This window comes from Papaver somniferum, chromosome 7, assembly GCF_003573695.1.
Source record: "Papaver somniferum cultivar HN1 chromosome 7, ASM357369v1, whole genome shotgun sequence".
NCBI lineage: Eukaryota > Viridiplantae > Streptophyta > Magnoliopsida > Ranunculales > Papaveraceae > Papaver > Papaver somniferum.
Genome location: NC_039364.1, coordinates 61082874 through 61097464, shown reverse-complemented (window position 1 = coordinate 61097464; position 14591 = coordinate 61082874).

The window sequence follows — 14591 nt, the reverse complement described above, 5'->3', positions numbered from 1 at the left end:
ATGTGTTGTCATCCTGCAAAGGAACGAGAGCCATCTGAAAGTGATGAGTGCATGAACCTCTTCGCTCACAGAAGTATTGAGCAATTCAATATATTCGTATATACATATAAAATTCATTAAGAACAGTGCATGCTTCAACGATCTCAAATATTCTGTGGATTTATTCTCCGTCAGCATTATTCGCTAATGCATTCACCTACCTAGTATTTTCCTATGTTGTGTTCCCCAGCTGAACTTTCAATGTTGGCATGACATGACGATTAATGTTCACTCGCAGCAGACTAGCACGAATCTCCCGAAGTGTCAGTATTGAAATCTGCATGAAAACACTCGCGTAGGTTACACCATTCTCTGAAAAAGAAATCAGCGTGTTTATACACTTTTTAATTAAAAGATAGCGCGATCGAACGATTAACCCTAATGTGGGTGATCGCGTTATTGGCAAAACAAGCTCAAACGAGCTAAGACCGGCAAGAACGGTCTCAAAACCCATCGCATCTGTCCAACTTAGACGGCCTAGTTGGACGGCTTAGATCGCATCTCGAACAATCAAGGAGGTGACAATGTGTTCACCGGCGGCCCAATTTTCTTCCCAGTCGGTGGACTTGCTCATGGCAAGTCAATGACACATCAAACCATTCGATCGAACTAGGGCGAACGCGGCTGCTTTGAAACCCTAATTCGTGTTTGCGGCAGTATATTACTGTCGCAAATCGATCATGACCGCCCGTCTTCGCCAGCTAAATCGAATAGCTTAGATCTACTTTTAGATGTCCTAAAAAATGTCAGCGTTCATATCAGCGGCCCATCTTTGCAGTGGCCGATCGGCCTTCTCAAACTAGCGCCCAACGCTTTCATTCGATCAGCCAAACTAGGGTTGTCCACATGGCTTCCTAACCCTAATTTGGATCAACAACAGCAAATAGCTGCCGCAAAACATCCCGGCCATCCAACTTCACTAGCTTGGTCAGACGGTTTAGATCAGATATTAGATAACCGATAGGGCGACGCTATGATCACCGGCCACCCCCTTCCATGAAGAGCAATCATCCAAGCTAAAACTAACTGAAAAAAGCGGGGGTCTAACAACACCACCCAATATTTCTCTTAGCAATCTGTATGAACTAATTCCGAAATACTTTGCTAGAGAATTAACTAGACAGTCAAACTCAATCTAGATAAAAGTATCTCAATGAGTTAATATCTCTCTCTTGATTTGATTTTTAATCAAGCTAAAAACAATATCGAGTCTTTATCAAATACAAGGAATACTTGGACGGTACCAAAGACCAATGTCCAAGGATCAATCAATATCAATCAACAACCAAAGGTTGGATTTCCAATTGATGATCACGAACGCACAACCTGTGTTATTTCAATTATATAAAATATAATGCGGAAAAGAAATAACACCAACACCAGAAATTTTGTTAACGAGGAAACCGCAAATGCAAGAAAAACCCGAGACCTAGTCCAGATTGAATGCACACTGTATTAAGCCGCTACAAACACTAGCCTACTGCAAACTAACTTCGGACTGGACCATAGTTGAACCCTAATCAGTCTCCCACCGATCTAGGGCACAGTTGTACTCCTACACCTATGATCCCAGCAGGATACTGCGCACTTGATTCCCTTAGCTGATCTCACCCATAATCAAGAGTTGCTGCAACCCAAAATCACGTACTTGATAATAAACAGATCTGTCTCACACGGAAAAGTCTATCAAAGGATAAATCTGTCTCCCACAGATAAACCCTAGGTTTTGTTCCGTCTTTTGATATAAAATCAAGGTGAACAGGAACCAATTGATAATCCGGTCTTATATTCCCTAAGAACAGCCTAGATTAATCAATCAACTCTCTACAATCATTCCTGACTACACAAGCGGATTGTCGAGGAATCACAAAAAGTGAGACGAAGATGTTTGTGACTTATTTATCTTTCCTGTCGGAGAACTCTCACGATCTCAAGCCAATCAATCGATTGTACTCGTACGATAGAAGATGCAAGATCTGATCACACAATTACGATAAAGTAGTATCGGTCTGGCTTCACAATCCCAATGAAGTCTTTAAGTCGTTAACCTGATTTTAGAGAAGAAAATCAAAGGTTAATGGAGATCGACTCTAGCGGGCGCACTAGTAGCACACAGATGTGTGTGGATTAGTTTTGCACAATGCTAGATGTCTCCTTTATATATCCTTCAAATCAGGGTTTTGCCTTAGGTACAAAGCAATCCTTATTCACCGCTAGATGAAAACCTGATTTAGATTCAAGCTAATATTTCTCAATCGTTACATCGAAAACTTAGCTTATCACACACACTTGGGTAGACGTTTACTGGGTTCGTGAAAACCATGCCCAAACGTGTATGTGTATGTTGGTTCAACATAGTAACCCAAAAGGTTAACCATATGAGCATTTCATATTAACCTTGTTCTTCTTCACCATAACTAGTTCAATTGACTCAAATGAACTAGTCAAAGAGTTGTTCAATTGGCATGAGATCTTATGTAACTACACAAGACACAATTGAAACAAAGATGATTCGATTCGATTGAATCGACTCATGAATATTATATCCACGGTTTGCATAAAGCATTCCTTTGTAATTTAATGTTTCATGTTCAGAGCACATTTTTAGATCATAACCTCTTAAGTTCACAAACAACTTCGCGGGCTTAAGTTAATCGGTTGAGTTTTCCAAACTCAGCAGAAATTCTCGGAAAGAGAACTTCCGCCAGTTCGCGTACTTTAGCACACAAATGAGTTTTGGAAAATCCAACAGAAATTCTCGGTCGAGAACTTCCGACAGTTCGCGGACTTGGCAAGCAAATTCCACAATCCTCTCGATTTCTCTTGATCAAAAAAGTTCGAAAACTTTGGTTCAAGCAATACATGGTTATGTAATATAAACTCTTATTTCAATCATTGAGACATTCTCAGAGGACGTTATGTAGCCGTTATTCACAGACCGATTCACGTCAGAGCAATTCTCAAAGTGATTGAAACTTTTCATGACTTTCGTCACTAGGTGAAGATAAACTTGATCAAAGCGAAACGCTTTACCAACACACGATTTCGAGATAAAAGATAAGCAATGAATTCTCAACTCGAAATGTCAAATGTGTATGATCTAATCTATATAGCATACGAATTTTGTTTCATAAGAAGTGGGAGATAGAAGAGATAGACTTTTGACTGATAGATAATTTCAAGTCTCCACATACATTTTTGTTGATGAAGTTCCACGGTTCCTTGTATAGATCTTCGTCGTTGTATGATGAATCGCCATGAAGTCTTTGAGCTTAACTACACTTTTCTATCATAGTCCCAGACTTAGCTATGTAAGCTAGAAATCAAGACTTATAGTTTTGATCACTAACATTGACAAACATGCTTGAGATAGCAACGCATGCGAGGTTGACCGAGCTATGCTCTAACACTAACCCATATGATCCTCAAACGATCGCCCAAAGATGGCCCTTCGCGCTGCTTCAACAACAGTCATTAACTGTCGCAAATCGTCTCGGCCACTCAACTTGGCTAGCCGATTTGAGCGATCCAGATCTAATTTAGATCAACCGGTAGGATTTTTGAATGGATACCATCCATCACTCGTCTAAGTGTAGTGATCGACCAAGCAATAACTCGTCCCTAGAGCTACCAAACGATCGCCCAAAAGTGTCCGATCACACTCTTTTTTTAAGACGATCGACTCGCGACTAATATAGACAGGCTCTAAAACAACGATGCTCCATGCACATCGATTATTTTGAGCTGCTTGCTTAAAAGCGATGCTTTACGTGCATTGAATACATACGATATTTTATGAATATCAGCTTCAATAATTTAGTTATTTAACCTAAGAAACATTATATGCTACTTTTATCGGCAAGTCTCACGACTTGACCCATTTACTCGAGACATTAAACATATCACAAACTGGGGGATGCTCACTAGGGTATTGGTCTGGCGGTTTACACCGTGCGGCATGCAACGCGCCCATTATGAGAAAGTGTCTGGAAAGTAAATACGGTTAATGGTAATGGAGTAGTGGGTGAAAGTGTGACCAACCTTCCTACATAATGGAAACGTGGTGATCGCCACTTTTTGCACAACCCACTACTTAACCGCCTCCACTTCCTACGAGATCAGGGGTGCACTCAATTACTTGTATAAATAGGTTTTCAACCTATTTTCGAGGACATAAGTGTTATCAACACAGGTAGCCAGAAACCATTTTCTGATACAAGTCACAAAACAACTACATCTTCGTAATTCAACATTCTGATCTCAAACACCTTCTTCGCTTCCCTCCCTAAGATCAACCCTTCTCCTTCACCTTGTGACCGAATTGAATCTGGAACGACCATTTCTTGGTTTTGGACAGAGTCTTACAGATTGATCTCTCGAATCTAAAAGTACTCCCGTGCAGTGCATTTGTTTAGGGTTTGAATTCGTTTCTTATCAACACACCCAAATTTACCAAAAAAAGCAGAATCAGTTTTTACCCCAAAGTAAAGGGGGAATGGTTTTCATTGTGCGATGAAGTATTGACTAGGGGGTGATACATATCATCATAGTATTATTGTCAAAGTTATGATGCAATTGGACTTTGATGTTGTGTAGTAATACTATGACACTGTATAACAATAATTGAGAATAGTTGTTTTCTTATTGTTATGGCTACGGATCTTCAACAACAATGATGCTGAGTTGAACACGTTCAGAATCGCTGCAGTACTTGAAGTGATGAAGAATTCAAGGAATGTTGAAGAACCAAGGAAATCAAGCAGGTTGGATGAGAAGCTACAAAGTTTATTTATTTTGTAATCCATATGTATTGATAGTTTTGTCACTAAAATTGACAAAGGGGAAGATTGTTAGAGCGTTGCTCGGTCGAACACGCAAGCTTTGTTATCTCAATCTTGTTTGTCAAGTTTAGGTGATCAAAACTATAAGTCTTGATTTCTAGTCTACTTATAGCTATGTCTCGGATTAGGATAAAATGTGTAGTTGAGATTTAGACTTCACGACGTTCATCGATTGAAGACGTAGATTTACTGAGGAGAGCTTGGAGGAACTTCATCAACAAAAGGTATGTGGATATTAAATTTTATCTATCACTCAGAAGTCTATTCTATTATATCTTCTAATGAGACTAAGTCGTATAGCTATATAGACTTTTATATCATACACATTTGATATTTCGAGCTGAGCTTATCTCGCTTATCTATTTCTCAAAATACGAGTTGAAAGATTTTTTCTTTAGCTAACGTTCATCATATTCTTGACGAGTTTAGTTGCAAACAATCTATCTGTTGGAAACTAAATAATAAGTCAAAAGATGATCATGTGAAAATTGCCTTAAAACATCTTACATGCTTTGTGTGAGACAATCATTTGATGTCGACTCATAAAGTTTCGTATTGATCATTCGATCACTTGTAAATTACTTATAATATAATGGTATATGTGAGTCATCCATTGTCGTCTTCTAAGGATGTTTCAATGATTGAAATGGGAATTTAAAATAGTTAACCTTTGTCTGGATACAACACAGTATGCATACTAGTATGCAAACTGTTTTGGTATGATTCAGGTCCGAAAACCTTGTTTGCATACCTAGTATGCGAACGGTTTTAACAGTTAAAGTCCGGGAACCAAGTTTGCATACCAGTATGCGAATGGTTCTACCTGAGTTAGGTCCGGGACTGTTGTTTGCATACCCGTTTGCAAACGGCTGGACAAGACCAAAGCTCAGATGCTATATTTTGCGTACCAGTTTGCATACTCATGAAAAAATATATTTATATTTTAAGGAATGCAATCTTTGCAAACGGTGGCTTAATGTTCATGAATTGATTCTTATATAAGTACTTTGCACGATTACAGATCAATCCGATTTTCTTTCAGTTTGTTCATATATATTTCTATGAGATACTGAACAATTGAACAAATCTATTAGTAACACAATTAGATTCATTTGATTATTTTCCATGATTGATTAATCATCATATTTGATCTAGAAGTGTTAGATGAATGTGGTTGAGAGGAAAGTGTTCATATGGCTAACTTTGTTAACTATTGTTGAGCCAACTCAATATACACATTTAGGTATGGTTATCAATATATGAATGAAGGTATATTTCATTTTTGTGTAACAAGCTAAGACCATCTAACGGTGGATAGATATTGATTTGGTTTAAGCAATCTTAGCTTGAATCTTAAATCAGGATTTCATCTAACGGTGAATATTGAATACTTTTTTACCAAGTTATCTTAGCTTTGATTGTAAGCAAACCCTGATTTGAAAGACTATATAAGGGAGAACTCTAGCAACTACAAACCTAATCGCGACAGTTTCATGTGTCCTAGTTGCGAATAGAGTTGATTATCTTTTAACCTAGGGTTTTCCAAAACCATTATAGGTTAACGACTTGAAGACTTCATTTGGGATTCGTGAATCCATATCCAACTATTTTCTCTATAGTTTCTTATTCTGATCTTACTTGTTCTATCGTATTGAGTACTATCTTCTCTAAGATTTTCTCGAGATTTATCTCTGATAGGTGTTGATGGTGGATTTTTGACAAAGGCTAAAATCGTAAAATCATAATTTTGCATATTTCTGACCTAGCTTCAGACACGTATGTGAAATTCATATTTCTGAATGAGAGCACAAACCTCATGTCACGGTCTCTGACTGAGCGTATAAACCTCTCAGAGCACATATTTAGGATTCAGACTGGCGTACAAACCTCATGTCATGATCCCAGACCGAGCGTATAAACCTCATGTCATGATCTCTGACTGAGCGTACAAACCTCTCAGAGCACACATGAATATGCAATCGTTAAAGTCTCTCAACTGAGCTTTCAACATATTTCACCAACTGAACAATTTTAGTATTTACTTCTATATTGAATCAAAAACGATTGGACGGCTCCTAGACATATTGCATGCTAGTATAGAGCGTTAACATCTTCAGGATGTCGCAATGTTCCCCGACTATATAGAGTACATACGTATAGCATCTTACTGATTAGACGGCTCCTAGATGAATTAACCACTAGTATAGAGAAATAACGTCTTCAGGATGTCGCAATGTTCCCTGATTACATAATAAACGTTCAGAATGAGTATGACGCTTCTGCTAGCTCATACCTCGATTCTCGAGTAATTATAATATGCTCATAGACAACTTGCCGGCTAGTATAGAGTCATCAATTGAATATTTCTAGTCGCAAGATTCATCGATTGAATTCTTAGAAAATATTCCACGTTCATCATAATATTTCATTACTTCAATTTATGGATTTTCCTAGAAGAATTCCATGGGTTAGTAATAAATATTCATCATACGGGCATCTAGGCCACCACCGAGTTAGCTCCGAGAAAATGGTGCGAGTGTACATAACAATAACGCACGAATGAGAACCCAAATGGACGAACGAAGATTCAAAAATATGGACGAACGAGGAAACCTATACAAAATAGGGAAGAAAAATAATAATTAAAAATAAATAAAGAGGCGCCTAGGGGATCGGGCCCACAGGACGGTCGTCATGCCATCGTGGCTGATCCCACGCCTGTCCCTTTTATTTTATCTTATTTTATTATTTTTTCTAATCTCATGAAAACTCCTTCATTCGAGCAAACTTCTTCGTTCGAGCAAAACTCCTAGTTTCTCCATATTTCCTCACACGATGAAAAATAATAATGTAAAATAAGGAAGAGTGTCACGGGATCGGGCCCACCGGCCGGCCGATCATGCCCTAGCCGTGGCCGGTCCCACAACCTCTCTAATTCCTTATTTTATTATTATTTCTTCTCTCCTCTCGTAAAACTCCCTCGTTTGAGTAAAAAACACTAATTTTTCCATATTTCACCAATATTGCTCAAACTACCAAAAAAAGCCAAAAAGTCAAATGGTCACATGACCGACTAGGCTTCTCACGAAAAATATTAAAATATTGATAACACAAGCAAAGTTCTACTTGCTCATTCAAGCAAAATTGAGAGTTTCAGTCAAGATCAAACTCTTCTAAAAATCCAAAATATTGCTCGAACTCACGTCAGAAAATATCAAAACTCTCAGAATTGAGCCACGAGCAATATCGTGACACGGGCATGCCACCTTGACCAACCAAGGTCGGCCCTTTGGCTTGCAAGGATCCGGTCCCACAAATCTTCATAATTTTGACCTAATTTTATTTTCTACAATTCATATTAGGTTCAAACTCTTTACAAACAATTTGGAATTTGATCAGACCATCAGTTGGTCCCATGACCACAAAAGGTCGGTCCCATACCCTTTTGGTCGGCCCCTCATCTCTCCATAATTAGGTTTTATTACCTAATGGTCAGACGAGCACTATTTTAATAAATGATTAAACCAGCATTTAATCATTCTTTCACCAACTGGTCTGCAAAGGACTTTGGTGTTTGCTCATTCGAGCATCTGGGCGCTATACGGTCGGTCCATCATCCCATGTAGCCGGTACCTCTCACTCGTTGGTTTTCTGTAAACCATCAATTGATCAACAATCGATCAAAATTAGGGTTTCGAATAAAATGCTCTGCAAAGCACGATTCTGAACAGGTTCAAACGCCAATATTTTTATGTTGATCCAGCAATCAACATTCTAATTAATTATATTAGGTCCAGTTGCGAATATTTTAAATTAATATTTTAGTTGGTGTGCTACCAATAATCATTAAGCGAGAAATATTTGCTCAGACTAGAAATATTGATTCAACTATCAATATTCAATACTTCATCAAATGAGCAATATTTGCTCAAACGAGCAATATTTACTCAGACTATGAATATTGATTCAACTATCAATATTTAATAATTCATCAAACGAGCAATATTTGCTCAGATGAGCAATATTTGCTCAGACTATCAATATTGATTCAACTATCAATACTTAATTATTCAAGCGAACAATATTTGCTCAAATTAACAATATTGATTCAACTATCAATATTTAATCACTTGCTCGATCGAGCAGTATTTCTCGTGTTGATTCAACTATCAACATTCTAAAATTCTACATTGCCCAACTATTATATTTTATTGGTTCATCAACTAATATTTGGTTCGTCAATCGACCATCATTATCTTGTCTGGTCATCTGAATAATTCATGACACGGCAGATCGAATGCTCAACAACATCTTCTATCAACAGGTCCATGATCGAGCAATCTCATGACCGACGTTCGTTGATGTGATTTTTGATTGTCGTTGTAGTAATAAGGATTCGAACTCTAAGACTTGTGAAGATTAAATTTAAAGATTTAATAATAAAGGGAGAGTTACTGGGTCTAGGATTCCACCGAATTCATATCATAAGGCTCAATTATTCATTCTCAATAATTAACGCTCAATAAAACAACATTGACTCTTATTCTGCCAAGGTAGATTCTCAAAATATTATTTATAAATCGTAAGCATGGGACATCAAACATTTAAGAAAGCATGACCCATCAAATAAAATGATAACTAATTACTCAAAAGCATAATTCTATTTTAATTAGTGCAAAAGTCATATAAAAAATGAAATAAATTCACCCATGTATGAAATTCGGATTTATCCGTCGACCCAGTGTAGGGGTTTAACTCCTCATATTGTATGCACGCTCAAAATTCATTTTTACTGTTCAAAAGTGCTTACAAGAGGTGAAGAGATAAGAAAACTGAGTTTCGCAACGATGTGAAGCTGTTACAAAACTGTTACAATAAAAATTACAGAAAACTATTGTTTTTATCTGTCGCAGAAAACTGTCGTTCCTGGTGGAAACAGTGACAGTTTTAAACGACAGACTACAAGCGTAGTCTGTTCTTCTTCTTCTTCTCTTCTGCAGCAGCAGAAAAATCTGCTCTGCAACCCTCTATTCTTCTCCCCAGTCACTTCCTCTCCTTCTCTGAGTCATGTATCTCCTATTTAAAACCACAGCAGCATCAAATCTTTGAGTTAATTACCACATATTCTCTATTATTCTTTTTTTATTCTCCTCGGTGTCTCACGAGAATAACTTTGGATGAGTTAAACTCTATTCAGCCACGCGCTACTTCCAAAAATATCGCAACAGAATACCGAAGATATCTTACTTTGTTTTCCTTCAGTCCACCTAACTTTCCTTTTTATTCTCCTGCACGCGTTAACTGTGAGGAACGATCATTCAAACAGGTTCCATACAAGCTGCCAACGCACCAGATATTGAGTTATCTTCACTGCAGCCATGTGAAATCACAGACAAGCCCATGTAATCTATTCTCCTTGTGTGTTGCAATTCCCAACGATGTAGCCCAGCTTAGATGAAGCAGACGACTATACCAGCTCTGTATAAGCGAAACAAGCCCATAGCAATCCACTGGAGTGATTGAATCACTCCAGAAATCTCCAAAATCAAAACCAGCAACTCTCGGGTTTTCAAGCAAAACCCGTAACCCCTTGTTTCACTCAAACTTGATCATACAGCCAAATATAATCGATTCTAAAGAACATACCATCTCTGTTATGCTTAAACAGAACTTCCCAAACAATTTCAGCCATTGAATCTCACTGGAAGACCTTCAAAATCCAAACCCTAATTCTGCCACCATTTTTCCCGCCATTTTCTGATTTTGAATTTGAGAAGAAGATGTCCTCCCCCTAATCCTGTACGGACGTCCCTTTAGCACTTTCCGTCCTGGGGTGCAAATAGTAAATAAAGTGCCCCTTATAAATTGAGGTGTTCCTTAGTAATTGAGATGCCCCTTATCCAACATTGAGAGTCCGAATAACATGTTTCCTCTGGGTGCAAAAAACATTTTTTCGAGCCGATTCTCCACAAGAGCTTATTCTTCCGAAAACAATTAAAACGAATTTATTAGAGAAATAATGAGTCCAAGCTAATGTATTTATGGGTTAAAATGTGTCGCACTTTCGTGCTTATCATTCGTCTATCCATAATATAAATGCCTCAGCTGGCGCATACATTTCATAATTCATTAGACTCAACGAGTGTTCATTTGTCCCAGCAGACATGCTTAATCCACGAATCATAGGTATTCGTCAATCATGCTCGACTCAGCAATACAAAGACTCGTCGTCTAATCAAGTCAACAATTGACTAATTAAATACACGTCTTCCTTGCATACTCCACAATCATGAAACATCAATCATGTCACATGGGGGATATTTACTAAGGTTTTGGTCTGGCGGCTTACGACACGTGTGTTCATCCACGATGAGAAATGTGAGTAAGTCGTGCAAGCGGTTGAGGAAGTTACCAAAGTAGTGGGTGGACAATCAACCAAGTCTCCGCACGACGTGGAACTGGTTTAACCACGATTTCCCACTTTCCCACTTTTTCACTCGAGCCGTTACACTTACTGGAGATCCAATGTTTCAACATTCTTGCCATATAAATAAGTCTCTGAATTCATGATCGAAGACAACTACAGATATACGGGAATTATCACAAGAATTCTCATCTGAACTATCACTCTCAATAGAGCAGAATTCAAACTTATTCAAACTCAACAGTTCATCAATTTGCAGAAACCTACAACACATTCACAATTTTTTGATCATCATTGATCTCACACACTTCTCAGCTTTCCTCTTACAGATCGACCCATCCTCTCTTGTGGCCGAATTGACTCTGGAACGACCATTTTATTGGTTTAGGAAGGAGCCCTACAGATTGATCTCTCAACCGCAAAGCACTCCCTTGCAGTGCATCTGTTTGCAAAAGGTTAAAGCAATTTTCTCGTTTGAGGAATCGACCCTCGTCTCATCACTTTTCCTAAAACAACAGTAAATCGTTTTATTCCATCAATAGATTGGCGACCACAGTGGGTGATTAATCTCTCTTTTGCAATCCCAATTCATCCGAAGATGGTTGATCTTAGGTCAGGCTCAGTTACAAATCCTAACCCAAACAATGCTAGCATTAGCAACAACAACAGTGGTGGTACTCCAGCGGTGCTAATGATGTCACCCCTCAAACCAACAATATTGGTGTCGATGCTGAAACCAACACCGGTACAAGCAACAATCCTCTCTTTGGTCGAGCTCTTGAAGAAGTCAGAGCAGATCCACCTACCATAGTCGATCTCATGAAGGTTAAGGAAGTTCTTGCTAAGAATCAGACAAATATGGTTACAACACATAAGGAGTGGTGCACTTATCTCAAACCTCTCACAGACAAGCTGTCGTTTGGGAAAACTCAGCCTCAATGCGAGTCAGATATAGGAAAAGCTAAAGAAACACCCTCAACTGATGATCCTGAAATCTCTCCAATCCATGTTGTGGAAGATGATGAAGTTCGCAAAGCTGCAGATAACTCATCAGCCAAGGAACCAGCGAGTTTCATCACTCGTGAAGATTTGGAACGCTTTCTAAAGGATCGAGGAAAAGACAAGACATCATATTTCCATCGTCACTAGCCTCCATATCCTTTTGCTATACAGAAAGTTCCTCTTCTGAAAGGTTACACTTCTCCAACATTTACATTGTATGATGGAACAGGCGATGATCGAGAACATGTTTCTCGGTTCTTAGAAACACTAGACGAGCATGAGTACAACCATGTCGCCCCGTTTGAAGGAATTTTCAAAGTCTCTGACAGGCAGAACATACACCTGGTACAATAACATCGCACCAGGAAGCATCGCTAGTTAGGGAGAGATGATTAACGCTTTTCTACAGAAAGTACTTCTTTGTTTCAGAACAAGTCACTCTCTCTGATTTTGGAAGGATGTTTGAGAGGAACAATGAACATCCTAATGATTACATGAAAAGGTTTATAATCCAAGATTTGGATTGTCATGATCCTAACGTCAAGATAAACAACTTTTAGATTTGTGCATCAATGGAATGATCCCGGTCTACAAAACTCTAATGGAAAATCTCAGATTTCATACTTTCTCAGATCTTCATGAAGCAGCCAAACGATTAGCAAATGCTACACCTGCTTTACTAGAGAAAGCAAAGACTGCAAAAGTCGATGAACAACTAGAGACTCGAGGCAGCAGGTGCCTGATCAATAAGTAATGCAATCTCCAACCTTCCACAAACATTATTGCTGAAGGAAGCAAAAGAAAAGCCGATGCACCACAACACAAGCATGCTTCTCCAATCTCTCAGGCTCCTCCGAAAGCGCAAAGAAATGATAACCAATCTTGAAATGCATAAATCTCGACCCAGCATCAACAAACGGGGAAATGATACTCAAACTTCCTTCTTCCCATTAAAGAAGTGATCGAGTTACTAGAAATCTGGATTCAAGATGGTGTAATAAAATTTTCATTCATCGGGAGAGATCCAACTGAAGAAGAAATGGAGAATCCCAGGACCTTCACTCTCTCTGAACAACCTGTCAAAGAAGCAGTTCAATCCTTGGTCGAACATATATATAAAAGGCACAAAGGAAATACATGTTTGCATCACTGAATCACATCGTGTCAGGCGACTGTCCATCCCGGAAACATTCCCAGAACCTCAATCCACATACAAGAAGATGCACGACCGGGGACTGCATACCACAGTCCATCTCAAAGGAAATGAATTCAGAACAGTTGATCGATGCTGGCACCGCCATCAACATCATTCCACTGAAAACCATCAGGGCAGCAGATATCACTCGACAAGAAACTACTCTTGCTCCCATCTTAATCGAAGATCATGAAGGCACACCCAGAGATGTTTATGGCTACATCATCTCAAGATGAGAATAGGCTCACCCTGGATTGAAACCAAGTTTCACATAATCAAGGAAGATCTAGGATATGACATGATCCTCGTACGAACATGGATACATGCTGAAAAATATGGCTATTGAACCTCTAGTTGCACATCTCTCCATTGAAGAAAATCCTGACCCAGATGACTTGATGGACGCTCCATCATCATGGCGCCTGGAGAGGATGCATTGACATTCGTCAAGAGATTCCGCGCTCTGGCAAGTATCATTCCACTCATGTCTATGTTATATATTCTCCCACATGCATTCATAGCATAAGGACTCAATGCTACTAGCAACTCTATTATTGCAAGACGCTCTAATATTATTTTACCAAGTGGTTGAATCCGACTCCTATTCAAATTGAGCACCGCACTGGAATGATCATTATGTCAAATGGAAAAGAACAACTTAGGGGTTTCTCCACCAGCCTTGCAAGAGTGTCCATGTGTGCTACAAAATCAGAAAGCTCTGATGTCTGCACAAGTTTTGAATCCCACTACCGCAAGAAAATGAATGTTGAATCAACAAAAGATACTCAGGGTCGAGACCATCAAGCCTAAGATATTCGATGCTTAAGGGATGTGACGCTTCAACGCTCAAGCATCTAAGGTTCAAAACACTTAGGATTTTCTTAACTTATATGTTATTTTCAATTCCTCCAAAAATATATGCAATACTTGCATTAAGTAATTGAATCTATCAAACCAAAAGAAAATCCCTACAACTATCAATCACCTACTTCTCCAAGGCCAACCGAAAGTCAAAACCTCTCATTTCTGAGTGTTATATTCTTCAGAAGACTTCAAATTTTACTCCTAATCAAAGAGTACAACTTATGAC